Here is a 13,616-nt window from a genome sequence, read left to right as displayed (position 1 = left end):
TGTTAAGCTTTTAATTTATTTTTCCACGCTTACCTACACAGAATGAAACACTCCTTTTTAGACACCAGTCCAAATTATTCAAGAATGCTTTTGACAGCTGCCAAGTAATTTAGAATGATACCTTCTTAACACCTTCTCAAAACAGGCCTGACAACCCTGAAGAGTAAAATTCCCCCACTTTTAACCATTCAGTACATACTGAATTTATCAAGGCTGTCAATTTCATTGAAGCACTCTTTTTTTTCTTCTTAGTTGGGAAAAGGGACTTAATATTTCTCTGAGCTAAAATGTACCTTTCTATTTATACTATTTACAAATTATTATAGTTTTCCTCCACTTGTCACCATGAAAATCCACAGTTTGGCTGCTGAGAACTGAACACAATGGGGAGGGTTTTAAAGGATATATTTTCTTTCGGAGAATGTCCCCTTGAAATGCTTCATGGGTTCTGCAAAAAACATGCAAGGTGCTGAACTGATCAAACTAAAAAGTCTTGCTTTCAAGAGCCTGAGTGCGCCACTTTTATACTTACAGTGCAGGAACTACAAAATCACCTGGTTAGTTTAATTCACCTTCCTATCTGGGTTACCCCTCATTTTATTGTGTCAATCTGGAGTAATTTTAAAAAGAGTAATTAAAATATTTTTAAAAATATAAGGTAGGATGCTAGTTGATTGCTTTTTCAACCCTGAGAAGTGGTCTATGGGTAGAGCAGGAAAAACCTGGCCTGTGTTCAGAATGAAGGCCGTCACAGAGGGTGGCTCACTATCAATAAATATTAATAAAGCATGTAACTTCAAATGGAGCCCTCACAACGATCCCATTAGAGGGCAAGTAGCCAGGAATGCTTTTAGGTATGTGGTCTTCTTTTGGTGCATGTGGCCGTGAGCAGAAACCCTTGGGGGCACAAGTATTTCGTTCAGGAAACAACCCCAAACTGGAAAAAAAAAAAAAAAGCTGCATCACTTACCTAAAACAATACGCCCCTGTGAAATACATGGATATGTAATACCTAGGCAGCATAAACCATGTGTTCATCATTATGGATAAATACATCTCTCAGCACTAGACATTTCAGAAAGTAGATTAAAAAAGAAAGCCCCAAGCAGTGTTTAAAGGAAAATAAAAAAGGTAAAATTAAACAAAACCAAACAAAAACCCAGGAAAGACCTGTCAGTGCTGCAGCAATTAACTCTTCTACCTTATCCCTCAATCCTAAGCCCCTAATAAGTCTATATATGTATGTATGTTGCAATGAGGAGAAGGGCCAGGCAGGCTTAGGTTTAATTTTTGGTGAAGACATTGCTTATTGAGCTGTTTTTCTTCCAGAAGGAAGCTGGGATTTGACATGGAGGTGTCAGGAGAGCACAACAGCAGCTTGAACTTCAGGCCAGCCCTTGAGAGCCTCAGATCCCGTTCCCTAACAGAGATGCAAGCTTTCATTATTGCAAAGGGTGTTACAACCAGAAATGCACCCAAACCAAGCAGCACTCCCAGGCCACCAGCAGGGACAGCTGCAGAAAGAGCAGAAAGAGGAAAATTTGGTTGCTCTGTTTGAATGGACGGGTCAGATTGCTGGTCGCGGCCTGTTCCCCCTCCCTGCTCCTTAAGAGTGGAGCCATCAGAAGTCGTGTTTCAAGCACTTGGTGTGGCATAGGGATGTGTAAAGAGCTCTTCAGCAGCTGCAGCAGGCTGGCACTTGCCCTTCAGGGAGCAGGTGAGGCCAGGGCTGGGGTCAGCCATGCCACCATGAGGTGATGCCGTCCCCTCCTCGTTCAGCCCCAAGCACTCGTAGGCATGGTGGGGTCAGATGTCTTAAAGGCACACAGAGGTCATGGTTATCACCAAGCACCAAGTTGGGATCTGCCTCCCTTTCTAATCTCACTCACAAGACAAATTTGCAATACCTGATCAGATTGCTCCTCTCATTCAAGAACCCAAAGGCCAGACTGAAGAAGCTGCTCACCACCACAGGCCCCCAGGAACATTGCCTGCAGTTCCATTAAGTATTGAACTGACAAAAGCCAATCCAGACCTTTTATTCTTTCATTTCATTGTGCCAAATATTTCTTGGTTTTTGTTTCTTTCCTTTTTTTTCTTTCCTTTTCAAACTGCAAATACGAAACCTTGAAGGTACACTCTTTAGAAATGCAAACATTTTTGGTTTTGTTGCTTTTGGGCAATAAATGCAGCTCACTCTTCCTATCTACAGACACCTCTCCTAGTGTATGGCCAGTGATTTCATAATACAGGGTATAATTTTTTCTCTACACACATTCTTCTTTATATAGGGATGATTTCTCAGACTGCCACACACACACACCAAAACCTGACACAAGGTGGTAGTGGAGAGAAGGGAAAGAGGAGGGTGAAAGCATTTTGAAGTATTGTAGGGATCAAATATTTTATGTGTTTTCCATGTAGAAAGCTCCCAGCAGACTGGAAATTAAGAGTCCAGCAATATGAATGTGATATACAACTTTTAAATTTATGTGAAAAGCATGAAATGTTTGAACAAAAAAAAAATAGCATTGATGAAGAAATAGTGTGGGAGTCAATGTTCTGGACATTCCCAAGGAGTGACTTTGGCACAGGATGAGAAGCATGATTTCAGAGAACTAGAAAATGAAATTTAAATCTTTAGAGTTGCAACTGGAATAAGAACTTCGTAATCCTAAAGTTGGAATCCCTTTGGAAAAAGAGCATGGAGGGAAGAAGAGGGAGAGGGTTGGAAGGACATGCCACACCCAGCAGAAGAAAAGGAGGATCTCCTCAAAGATTTTAGAAGCTTTCCCAAACTAGTCAGCACCTTGGAACAGCTCCATGCTGTCTAAAACTGTGACACATCAAAACACATCATCTGCATTGATATCTGGGGGAAATGTTTGGAACAGAAGCTTTGATATTTATTTATTTTTTTATTTATTTATTTATTTGGAACCAAAGAAGGAATTTGAGAGTAGGGATACTTGAGACTGATGGTACATTTTGTAGGCTTCTTCAAAAGAAGATCAATTCATATTACAGAATCATAGGATCATTAAGGTTGGCAAAGACCTCCAAGATCATCATGTCCAACCTTGGACTGAACACCACCTTGGCAATTAGTCCAGAGCACTGAGCGCCATGTCCAGTTGTTTCTTGAACAATTCCAGGGATGGTGAACTTCACCACCACCTTGGTCACCACTACTATCCTGTGCAAGCATTGCTCAGTGCTCCTCCATCAAGGAACAGACAAAGCTGAAATAACTTACAGACTCTCTATCCTTTAATTTTCAATACACAAATGCTGATAGAGAAGAAAGAGGAAAGCAGGGAACTTAGGACACAATGAAATTAATCATCATTTTTGGTGCATGGGATGATTAATTCACTGGCTTGGGACAGGTCCCAAGAAAACTCAGCCAAGGTGTCAATAAAACTCAGCCATGTGCTCAAAGCAGCTCTTTCTGAGCAGATCTGCTGAGCAGGTGCTACCAGAACTGCTTCTGGTAGGGTTGTAAGGCAGTTGTGACTACTCAGTTTGAGAACAGCTCATGATGCTGTTCTGGCATACCAGAGCCCTGACGAGCTATCAGCAGATTCCAAAATGGTTTTGTTTGCCTTTCAAACTTTTTCACAGCCTGTGCTCCAATCCTGGGTATTGCAGGTGCCCTGGTAGCAGCACATGTGCTCACTACAGGGAATGAAAGAGCAGCTATACCCATGCTTTGAATTGAATGTTGTTAACTGGTCCCTTAGGTGCTCACATCTTTGAATATGACTGGAAATATGTCATTTACATTGAGATACACTGTAAATAGATAAATATATAAATATATGAATATGTCTCCAGTGCTGCCAAGTCAGCACTGCTGTCCTCATACTGGGTGTGACAGGCACATGGGAGTCCCTGATGCAAAGAGCTCTAACAAACTTTAAGTTCCTTGCTTCAAAAGAAGACTGGACAAATGTACTGAGAGGAAGAGCTCTGTAATTAACTGGACAAAGTGCATCAGACTCAGAAGTTACCTTAAGACTGGGAGAGCATTTGGAGAAAATATAATACAATTTGATCTTGTCTTTGCTAGTTAAGCATCTGTTTACAGCCACTGTTGGAGGCTACTCCCTTGCTAGATGGTTTCAGATGATCCTTAGTGCAGCCATTCCTGAGCAGACAGATGCAAATTGGATTCCCTGGAAAGAGAGATAGACGTAGCATGATTTACCTGTACCATGTGTGGACAATACTTGTGCACATGGGGTTTGGCTTGAGACTGAGCAGATTTCATGCAGGAATAGTCCTCAGATGCAGAATCTGACTGGCATCAAGGAACTTCACTAGTTTACTACGGCCCTGTGCAGAACAGGTAAAAAATATGCTGATTAAACACTTCATGTTCTGAACTACACTAAGCAGATGGATACAGTTAATAAATTATTTAATTCTTGGTTTTGGCATCTGAAAGAAATCTTTAAAATGCTTAATGGAACTGCTTTCTACTTTTGGATGAAAACTACTAAAAGGGCTGACTCTGAAATATTTGAGAAGTTTGGTTTGTATTAATGTTTAAAGGTTGAATTCTTATCCCAAACCTTTTGGATATTCATGGGGAGTGGATTGCATGTGAATGAGTTTTCCCATGTGGTTTGTCGGCCTTTTGCTTGGCAGTGTCAGGAATACCACAGGAAGAGCTTTTTCTCATGGCATTTTGGCTTCCGGTCACAGGCACAGCCTGCAAGTCAAGAGGCGTGGGAAATTAAAGCAAGAAGGGAAACAGTTAACCAAAATTCTGTGAAAAGCCTTTTAGATTCACTGGAAATTGTGGGAAGGTCAGTCCTTTTTGTATCCAGATCCATTCTCCCATGCCTAATAAATTACAGGACTAGGACACCCCAGTTCAATATGTAAAGAAATGCTAAAATGTCTTATGTCTCTCAGTTTGCAAGCTGAGGACTTTTCAGCCACCCTGTGGCCTCTACACGATCTGAGACAAATGCTTAACACCCAATTAAGAGAATCCTTATTTTTTTCTCTTGGGAGTCCATATCATAATTAAGTTTGTGTGCCTCAATTCTTTTTTCCCCTCTGGTACTTGGCAATATTGGTTAATTATATTGTGTTTTAATCTAGTTACTCCTCTGAACTCCCTTGGGTTTTATGGATTTAGCTTGTTACTTCTCTGAATAGTAGGAGAACATATTTTCATTCTTACAAAATGCATAAACTATGATGTGCAATAGACTACACACAGAAGCTGAGACAAATCAGGCAACAGAAGTCAGTTGTTCAATTTTTGAACAACATTTAACTCCAAGTTTATCCATGTGCTGTTGGAAGATCCAGTTTGGTCCAAACAGTTGTTCAAAATCACATCTGATTTAGAAATCATCAACCCTGCCCCACTGTCATCATTATCTAATCAGATGCTCTTGCCTTGGGAGTGTACCCTTCAATTTTCTCTTGAGAGAAGATTTGCTTTATCCTTAGTGGTGGTTTTTTAACGTTTTTGGGGGGGGGGTTTTGGGTTGCCTTTTTTTTTTTTTCTTTTTAAAAATTATTTTTTGTAAGATTGCTACAGAGAAGCTTTTCCATCAGGGCACAGATCATTCTGTGTCTTCCCTTTATGATTCCCACCTCTGCCTTTTACTGAGTATGGAAAAATTCTCACAGTAGAAATAGAGAAATAAAGGTAGCTTAACCTTCAAGTTTAATGGAAAATTGAAATAAGAAGTGTGAAAACTTCAGCTGCATAATCCAGGTCATTTGGAAAGCTTGAGTTTTCTGTCTGAATTAGAAGAACTTTTCAGAAGGGATTTCTAGATTAAGTTGTCTCTTCATCAGCATCCTTGACCCCATGGTATGGTTCTACCTTCTTTCAATAAAAAGTCAATCACCCAAATAAGGGAGATATCTGTTTCCGTGTGGAGGGAGGTAATTTTAAAGAGGTGAATTTTGGGTGGGCAAAAGCATAGATCTGATTTAGATGCATTTATTTCCACAAGTATGTAATTTTGAAGTCCAGCAAAGAACAACTGGTTTCACCTTCAAGCATTATCACCAATTTCATTCCATAAAGGGTTATATTTTAGTAGTATTTGGAAAAGTAAATTATAGAGACAGTATTTTACTCTTCTAAAAAAAAAAGAATATTGCATATTATGTTAGGGGGAGCTAAACTCATGTGAAATATTCAAACATCCTAAAAGCTGTTAAAATACAGGAAGTCCACCTCATATATGAGTTGAAAGAGAGTGGCAACTAAAGGAGCATTTCAGTAGACCAGAGTTTGGGCTGTATCCAAGGGTTTCTGCTCAGCAAAATGAGCTAAAGGGATCCTGTTCAGCCCTGTCCTTCCCCATAGCAACTTCCTCTTACATCCCCAAGCTGTTAAAATCAGCTGTTAAAATCAGCATAAGCTCCTGGCTGCGAGATCCATTGGCCCAGAAGAAAGGGAAGTGGTGGTGCAGTTACGCAATGACAGTTTTCCTTGGGAAGATTTTGGTTCTTCCTTTTGATTAAACAACTCAGCATTCGTCTTTCTCCTGGATTTATTGCAATAACTGTCCTTTAAGGAAGACTTCAGGGTGATGGGATATTGCTCACAGAATGCAGGTGAGATAAGTGGGTCTATGTTGGGGAAAAGGTGTGGGAGAGGGATGGTTTCTAAATGCTCTGTTTCGGTCTCGAGTCCCGTGGCAGCTGGAATTATTGGTGTGCAGAAAAAATAGATTTTAATCAAGATTTTAATCTTTAATCTTTGACATGGAATTGACAGTTTGAGAGAGACATCCTTTTCAACGGATTTGCTATAAATCAAATATTCCTATATGGAAATAGCATTTGTTTAGAAACTGCCTGCTTTTCCTCAGCAGACACAAGGGCTCTGGTTACAGAGCATCCGTCTTAATGTGTTTATCTTCAGAGACATCCAGAAAGTTTCACCACAGAAAAGTGATATGCAGAGATTAAATGACTCTCCCAAAGTCATATAAGAAGTCTGTGGCAGAGCAAGGAAATGAATACACATCTCCTGAATCCTTGGCTACTATTTTAGCCACTTCTTTTTTTCCCTGCAAAACAAATTCTATGTTAGAATTTAAATTTCTGGGTGTACCTCAAGTCTCATTGGGAGTCCAGCTCCATACATTTAGTAGGGTCACTGTAAATTTTATCCAAAGCTCTTCTGACTCAGAAAGTGGAAAAATAAAGTAGGTCTTTTATGTAACTGTGTCAGAGGCAACTTAGACAGCAGCCAAGCCTTTCAAGGAAAGTGGATTTCCCTTGTGTGTTCTGGCTTATAAATCCTGTCTCTTTTATTTTAGGAATATAATTGTTGCACCTTCCAAAACAACACACAAGGAGCCAACTGCAACAGTCAGTGTCTTGTGTGCCTGTAATGGTCTTGGCCAATGCAAGGAAAGACATAGAAAATTAATGAAAAGGAAAGAGAAAAACCAAAACAAGTGGGTTTAATCACCACAAATAACTCACTTTTGGCAAGGCATCATCTGTTGGGTGTACATGGATGAGTCATTTTGTCTCTTGTGATCACTCTAATCAAAGGGGAGGACTGGACCCTTCCTGATGCTGATTCAGTCCTCCTGAGACAGGTTTCTAAAATAAGTGAGATGAATCATTTTCTAGCAGCTCCTGTCTCCCCTCACTGACTGTAGAGCACCTTACAGTGCCTGTGTCCATGACTTGGACACAAGAGGAGAGCCAGAGATTATTTCTGTCATCTAGGTGCCAGTTGCAAAGCTTGTCCTAAATTGTGGGTAAAGCAATTAAGGCATCTTTGTATTTTTCTCCCTGATTTGCTCCCGTCACAAGTTCATCTGTAGGCATTGCCTAAGAAGAAAAACAAAACAAAACAAAGCACAGTGAATGAAAAATGTCCAAAATCTTTAAATTATGCAGAAGACATTTTCTTATACATAAATATCCAGACTCGTGTACACTTAAAATGCCTCGTGAAAGCAAAATCTGTTTAATCACTTAGCTGCATTTCTTCTTCAGTCAGTTAATGAAAGAAAGTGATAAACATGAAGTAAAATCAGAATCTACGCTGAAAAGCCGCTGTGTTGTAGAATCTTTTCGTTCTCCAGGAAATCCTGTTTGCCCCATGTCAATACAGAGAAAGAACATCAAAACTCATGAACAGATGAGCTGCTGCATCCTTTTACAAGGACATCAGCGATCAGCTGCTTCTGCTGCTTAAGGTAAATAAGTTCTTTTAAGGAAATGGAAAGAAGTACCTTCCTCTAATTTCCTTCCACTTTCCAGGCTGGCTTTCACCCAACATTATCTTTTTTAAGTTATCCATTTAGGGTATTTTTCACTTTAGAACCTTTCTAAAACCATTTGATTTGAGAAGAAATATTTTACAATTCATACTGCCTAATGTCTAGCACAACAGCACTTTGATATTTATGAGTGCTACATATTTATTATTAATGATTACTAATATAAAACAATATACTGGAATGGATTTAACAAATGGAAATATTAATTATTAATAAATATGCTAATAATTAATATTTAATAAAATACTTTATTTAATAAATAAAGTAAATGAAAAATCCAGCCTAGGTGAATAACAGTACCCACAATGGAAAAGTTCATTGCAACACCAAAACCCAGTTTCAGTCCCATGACGTTAGGAGTCTCATTCCTGCTTTGAAAGTCTGTAGGTTTATGTAGGGATCTAATATCAAATGAATCTTTGAGAAAACTTCTGCAGAAATGTACTTAGGACAAATGTGATTCTTTCACTATAAATTCTAGAAAAAAAGTGGGAAAAAAAAGATCATACTTTTTCTGTAATGATTGTGCAACTGCAGAACAACTAACATAGTTCTTTGCTACTAGTTGTTTAACCACCCTGTTTTCCTAGGGACCTCTTTCTGCCTTTTTCTTTTGCATGGTTTGCATTTTTGTGCTTCCTTTCCTAGCTGTTCTGCTGGTGCAGGTTCCTGCACCTGAGCAGCACTGGGAGCCACCCACGCTGCCTCTGATGAGCTCACCAGCCAAACTTTGACTCCAAAACATCCTCAGGCCTCAGGATTCCCTTCTGGCAGCACAAGGCCTGAGCTCACATCGTTGGGCAAAGACTAAACAAGAACCCAGCTTAAAATAGTAGATGATGCCATACAGATTGTCTGGACTTTATTTTTAACTGGGCCAACCTTGTGCCAGTGGAAGTGATGGCTGAGATGTCCATTTAAAGTCATAAAGCGATCTGGGCTTGCTGGTGAGGACCATCTCCCTCCAGGCTGTGCCACGGTAACCAGCCCAGAGTTAATTTCAAGCCTGACCTTCCATTCTTTCTCTTAATATCCCTCTGTATCTCTGACCATATCTGCTATTTGCAGTGTGCCTCCTTCCTATCCCACTTTGGAATAAATAATTCCCAGTGATTTTGTCTGCAGCACTGTGGAAGATGAAACTGAAACATCCTAATCCTCAACGGGAAATTATCAAGCCTGGAGAAGAAAAAGCAGATGTGTTCAGCACTGAGTGCACCTGGGTTCTCTTCATTAGGAAAGCAACAGGCTTATCCTCTTTTTCAATGAAAATAAAGGAGGTATCCTTTCTTCAGACAACAGATATTAAACTGTGCTGATTGAAGGAAACCATAGTTTTTACTTGCAGGAATAGAAAATTTGCAATAAAGAGTATTTAAATGATTGTCCAAGGATATCTCAGAAGCCTAAATAACATTGTTTCTAAGAGAAAGTGGGACAAGAGAAACTCTAGATGTTTGATAAGAAACTGTGAACAGTTTAAAATTCAGTTGGGACAGGACAAGATGAGCCTGACACTGATCTTACCAAAATCACAGAGAGGCTGCTATGTGACACTATCCAAAAGGAATGAAGAAATTGTAACATTAAGATGAAAATTATGCTGCCATAAAAAGCTTGTGATTGTTTTCTGATTATTTCTTTTCTTTTCAAGACTACAGGGTGGATGGTTAGAGGTAATTGTGTAGACATAATTCTTTTAGTACTCCCCAAAGAATGTAATCCTGTGTGACCTGTTTTTATATCTGAAAAATCAATAAACAATGCCAGCAAAAGAGAACATCAACGTAGCTCATGCAAACATTAACAGATTACAGCAGTTTTTGTGAAAAATAGTACCATCATCCACTGCTGCTAATGCTGGTATCCCAGGGGCTCCTTTTCTTGGCTGACTGCTATTCAGTGTTTTTATCGGAGTTCTCAAAGGCTACAGGCAAAATAAAAAATATGTGCATTAACAGGTGTTGGAACTGTGAGTGATGCCATATTAACCTGGGTACAAATTAACAGAGATCACAGAGTAGAGTGAGTTTACTAAAACAGGTGCATTCTACACCCTGTGAACAAAGAGAGGTGATTATGCCTTTAAAATACCCAAATCAATAGCTCTGAAAAGCATGAAGATTCTAAAAAATGGTTATTTGTGAGTTCTAGTGATGTGTTGAGACTGTCTTTGCTGATATAAATTTTGGTTACAAAAGGAGCAGAAAACTGAGTACAAAAATAAATGGAATATTTCTCTTCCATCTGGCACCAGGGAGAATTTTTGGGAGTCATCTATCCAGTTGGATGTCCACCCTGGCAAAAGAACGTAGAAAAACTGGAAGTGTTTAGAAAGAGCTGTGACAATGACCTGAGATTACAAACACTGCTTCAGAAATACCACAGCCTGGAAGCAATTTCATGTAATAGATAGCTTTCTAATCCAGGACAGGACATAAACAAGATTCAGTGACTGGAAGCTGCAGTTAGACATAATCCAGACTAGAAATTTGCCTTTTTAACAGGGTGACAACTCAGCCATCGGGATAATGGTGCTTGTCTCTCAGCTGAGAGCTTGAAATACAGCCCAGGCCTGGACACTTGGCTTTTGTCAGCCTGAACTCTGGGCTTGAAGCAGAAATTTCTGGGAGGGATGCTGTAGCCTGTACTGTGTAATAGTCAGTATAATCTATAATTTTCCTGTGCAGTATTTGAGAACTCTGAGAAACGCTGTTTACTTGTTGTGGAAAACAGGACCAGAATTTTTGTATCTTCAGGAGATAAGTGGCCATCCACTGAAGTGCACTCTGCAGAACCAGAGAAGGGGAAGAATTTTATGAGGAATGTGCCCCACTGAATTGTTTAAACTCACTGCATCTGTGGCAGACCTGAATGAGGTTTTAATGTACATTAAAATGATTCCGTAGGCAGTTATATACTGTGAAGCCAAAACATTTCCTTTCCCTCCCCCTCTCCCTCCTCCTAAACCCTAAGGCTTTTGATTTACAGTAGAAAAATGGAGCCAGTAAATCTATACTGTTCTATAAACAGGGCAGCACAATGTGTGTTAAAATTCTGGGCAATTTCTTGCAATTGTATGTACTTAAGTAAAATTTACATGACCATTATGGGCTGCTCTTGGGCAATGGCTCTTTGTCAGCCTACAGTGATTAGCACATTGGTGCTGCCAGGACAAAATTCTGTCAGCACCACAAGGAGCAATTTCATCAGGTTTCCTTTTACACAGGCTTGCAGCTCGCACTGGCCCTGCAACCTACTAGAATTTTATTTTATTTTTTTTCTCTTTTCCCTAGCCACGCAGCCTGACTCTTCAGATGGAAATTAAAACAATTTCAAGAATGAGGAGCTCTATCCTATTTCTAAATATAGGCCTGATCTTCAGCAGGGGGTGTGATTCCTGGGCCATGTGCAACAAAGATGACCTCTTTGTCAGGTCTAGCCTGCAGCAGGAAGTGTCTGCTCCTGGTCTACTTTTACATGGGTTCAAAAATAAACAGGCAGTTCCTCTGGCTGGCCTCCCTCTCTGAGAAGGCAGGCAAGGAACATTCTGTACAAGCAAGCACTCACAATCGTTCGAGGGGCCAAGCCTAATGAGGTTAATTGATGCATCAAGGACGTGTGTTAATCATTTAACTAGCATGTTCATGGGTTGCACAGCCACATGTTGTGTCAGGGCACGGTAAACAAGGTGCTTGTACATTTGGGATACCCTACGGATGTGAGCTGAGAGAGAATGCATTTATTTTCGCAAAATGGAGTCTTTGTGCTCGGATCTGAAACTTATGTAACATGCCAGGGACACCAGAATATATCACTTTTCTAAAAACAGTTGAGTAAACCAGAAATGTGTGTGATATTTTACAGAAGAAAAAAAAAAAAGGTGAATTTAAAAAAGGGTCACTTGAGTTCTATATGAATTACATCTTTTAGAAAAACATAACAGGGAAGGGAAAATTTTAAAGTTAAAGCAACATGAAAGTCATGGCAATGTGAACATGGTGGAAAATTAACCCCTCTTTAAACAATCTTTAGTATCCAGGAATTAGAAAACTACATTACAGCCACAGGCTCACTGGAAGCGCAAAATTTGAAGTGAAGAATGGGTGTCCAGTGCCCCATTCTGGCAATGCAAAAGAATTAACTGGAATTAAAGAAAAACGTACATTAAAACATGAGAGAGCTGCTCAGTACTGTTAGAACAGGAATCTGGGTGGGTCACTTTGACAATTAGCTCCATTAAAATGAGTGGTTGGCACTGAAAATATGTTAAAATGTGATCGAAGTTCATCTCCTCATCTGCACACACAGGGAGGAACAGAGTGGGAGAACCCCACAAACCTCCTCACAGAAATGAAAAAAACAAACCTCCTCCGAGAAATGAAAAAAACAAACCTCCTCAGAGAAATGAAGCCTCGGGCTGACCCTTCCAAGGGCGGGCACAGGGCACTGCCAGCCCCAGCACACACCAGTGAGATAAACTTGGCGAAATTTTATCTCACCAAGTGGGATAAAATCACCCAGAGCATCTCTCCAGGCCACCTCACAAACAGAGGGGTCACAGCCTGGGGGATTGGGACACTTTACAGGATGCAGGGGAAGGGCATCTTGGGTCTGTACCAAACTTATGGGGTGCTTTGTGAAGGAAACAAAAGCTGGGAAGGGGAGAAGTCGAGGTGGTTTGGGAAGGAGGAAGTGTGGAAATTAGGGAGGAAACGAACAAAAGGGGCTGATGTAGATGGTTTCTTGCCCATATTCTTTTCCATCTGTGCCCTCTGCTTGGCCATCCCAGTCTGTCCTGCCTTCCCAATACACATATTGCTCCTGAGGGCTTACCTGTGTTTGGAGGTCTGAGAAGGGAACACTGGCCCAGGTCAGAGGCACTGCTCGGTGCTTCTTATGATGAGAAGCAAAATCTGCTTCCCCTGTGAGGAAAGCAGATTTTCTTCCACCATCTTTCTTCCAACAGTGTTAAAATTTAATTCAAATAATTGCAGAATTTGGTTTTCTGGATTAATGATTGAATAAATAACTTGAACGTGAACCTCAGCAGAAGAGACATAGACAAGTACCCAGAAGAGTGAGTGTGACTGTAAGTACATTATTCAATGATTTTTCTGGGTCTCTCTAAGTATATTTTTCTTTAAAAAAAAAAAAAAAACCACAAAAAACCAAGCAACCCAGTGATTCTAGGTCACTTGGCACATCATATGGAAAGCATTTAGCAATAAATGTTGGTGTCATCATATAGACATTTGAACAGAGAGTGGTCAAGTCAAGTGAGTCCTTCCTCTGCCCCGGTCTTCAAGTGAGAGCTTAGGTCTGCTG

At 40.1% G+C, this 13,616-nt stretch overlaps 1 long non-coding RNA gene across 1 annotated transcript; it reads right to left on the bottom strand.

Moving 5' to 3' along the window:
* Window positions 1–7,360: 7,360 nt before the first annotated feature.
* LOC134417962 (uncharacterized) lies at window positions 7,361–13,248 on the bottom strand. The gene is made up of 2 exons (XR_010027649.1): window positions 13,125–13,248; window positions 7,361–7,833 (listed from the first exon to the last, which is right to left on the bottom strand). It is a non-coding gene; the product is annotated as an uncharacterized LOC134417962 (long non-coding RNA).
* Window positions 13,249–13,616: the final 368 nt, after the last annotated feature.

This window comes from Melospiza melodia, chromosome 4 (genome assembly GCF_035770615.1).
Source record: "Melospiza melodia melodia isolate bMelMel2 chromosome 4, bMelMel2.pri, whole genome shotgun sequence".
Taxonomy (NCBI): domain Eukaryota; kingdom Metazoa; phylum Chordata; class Aves; order Passeriformes; family Passerellidae; genus Melospiza; species Melospiza melodia.
The sequence above is the reverse complement of the archived record's forward strand: the minus strand, read 5'-3'. Positions and strand labels throughout refer to the sequence as shown.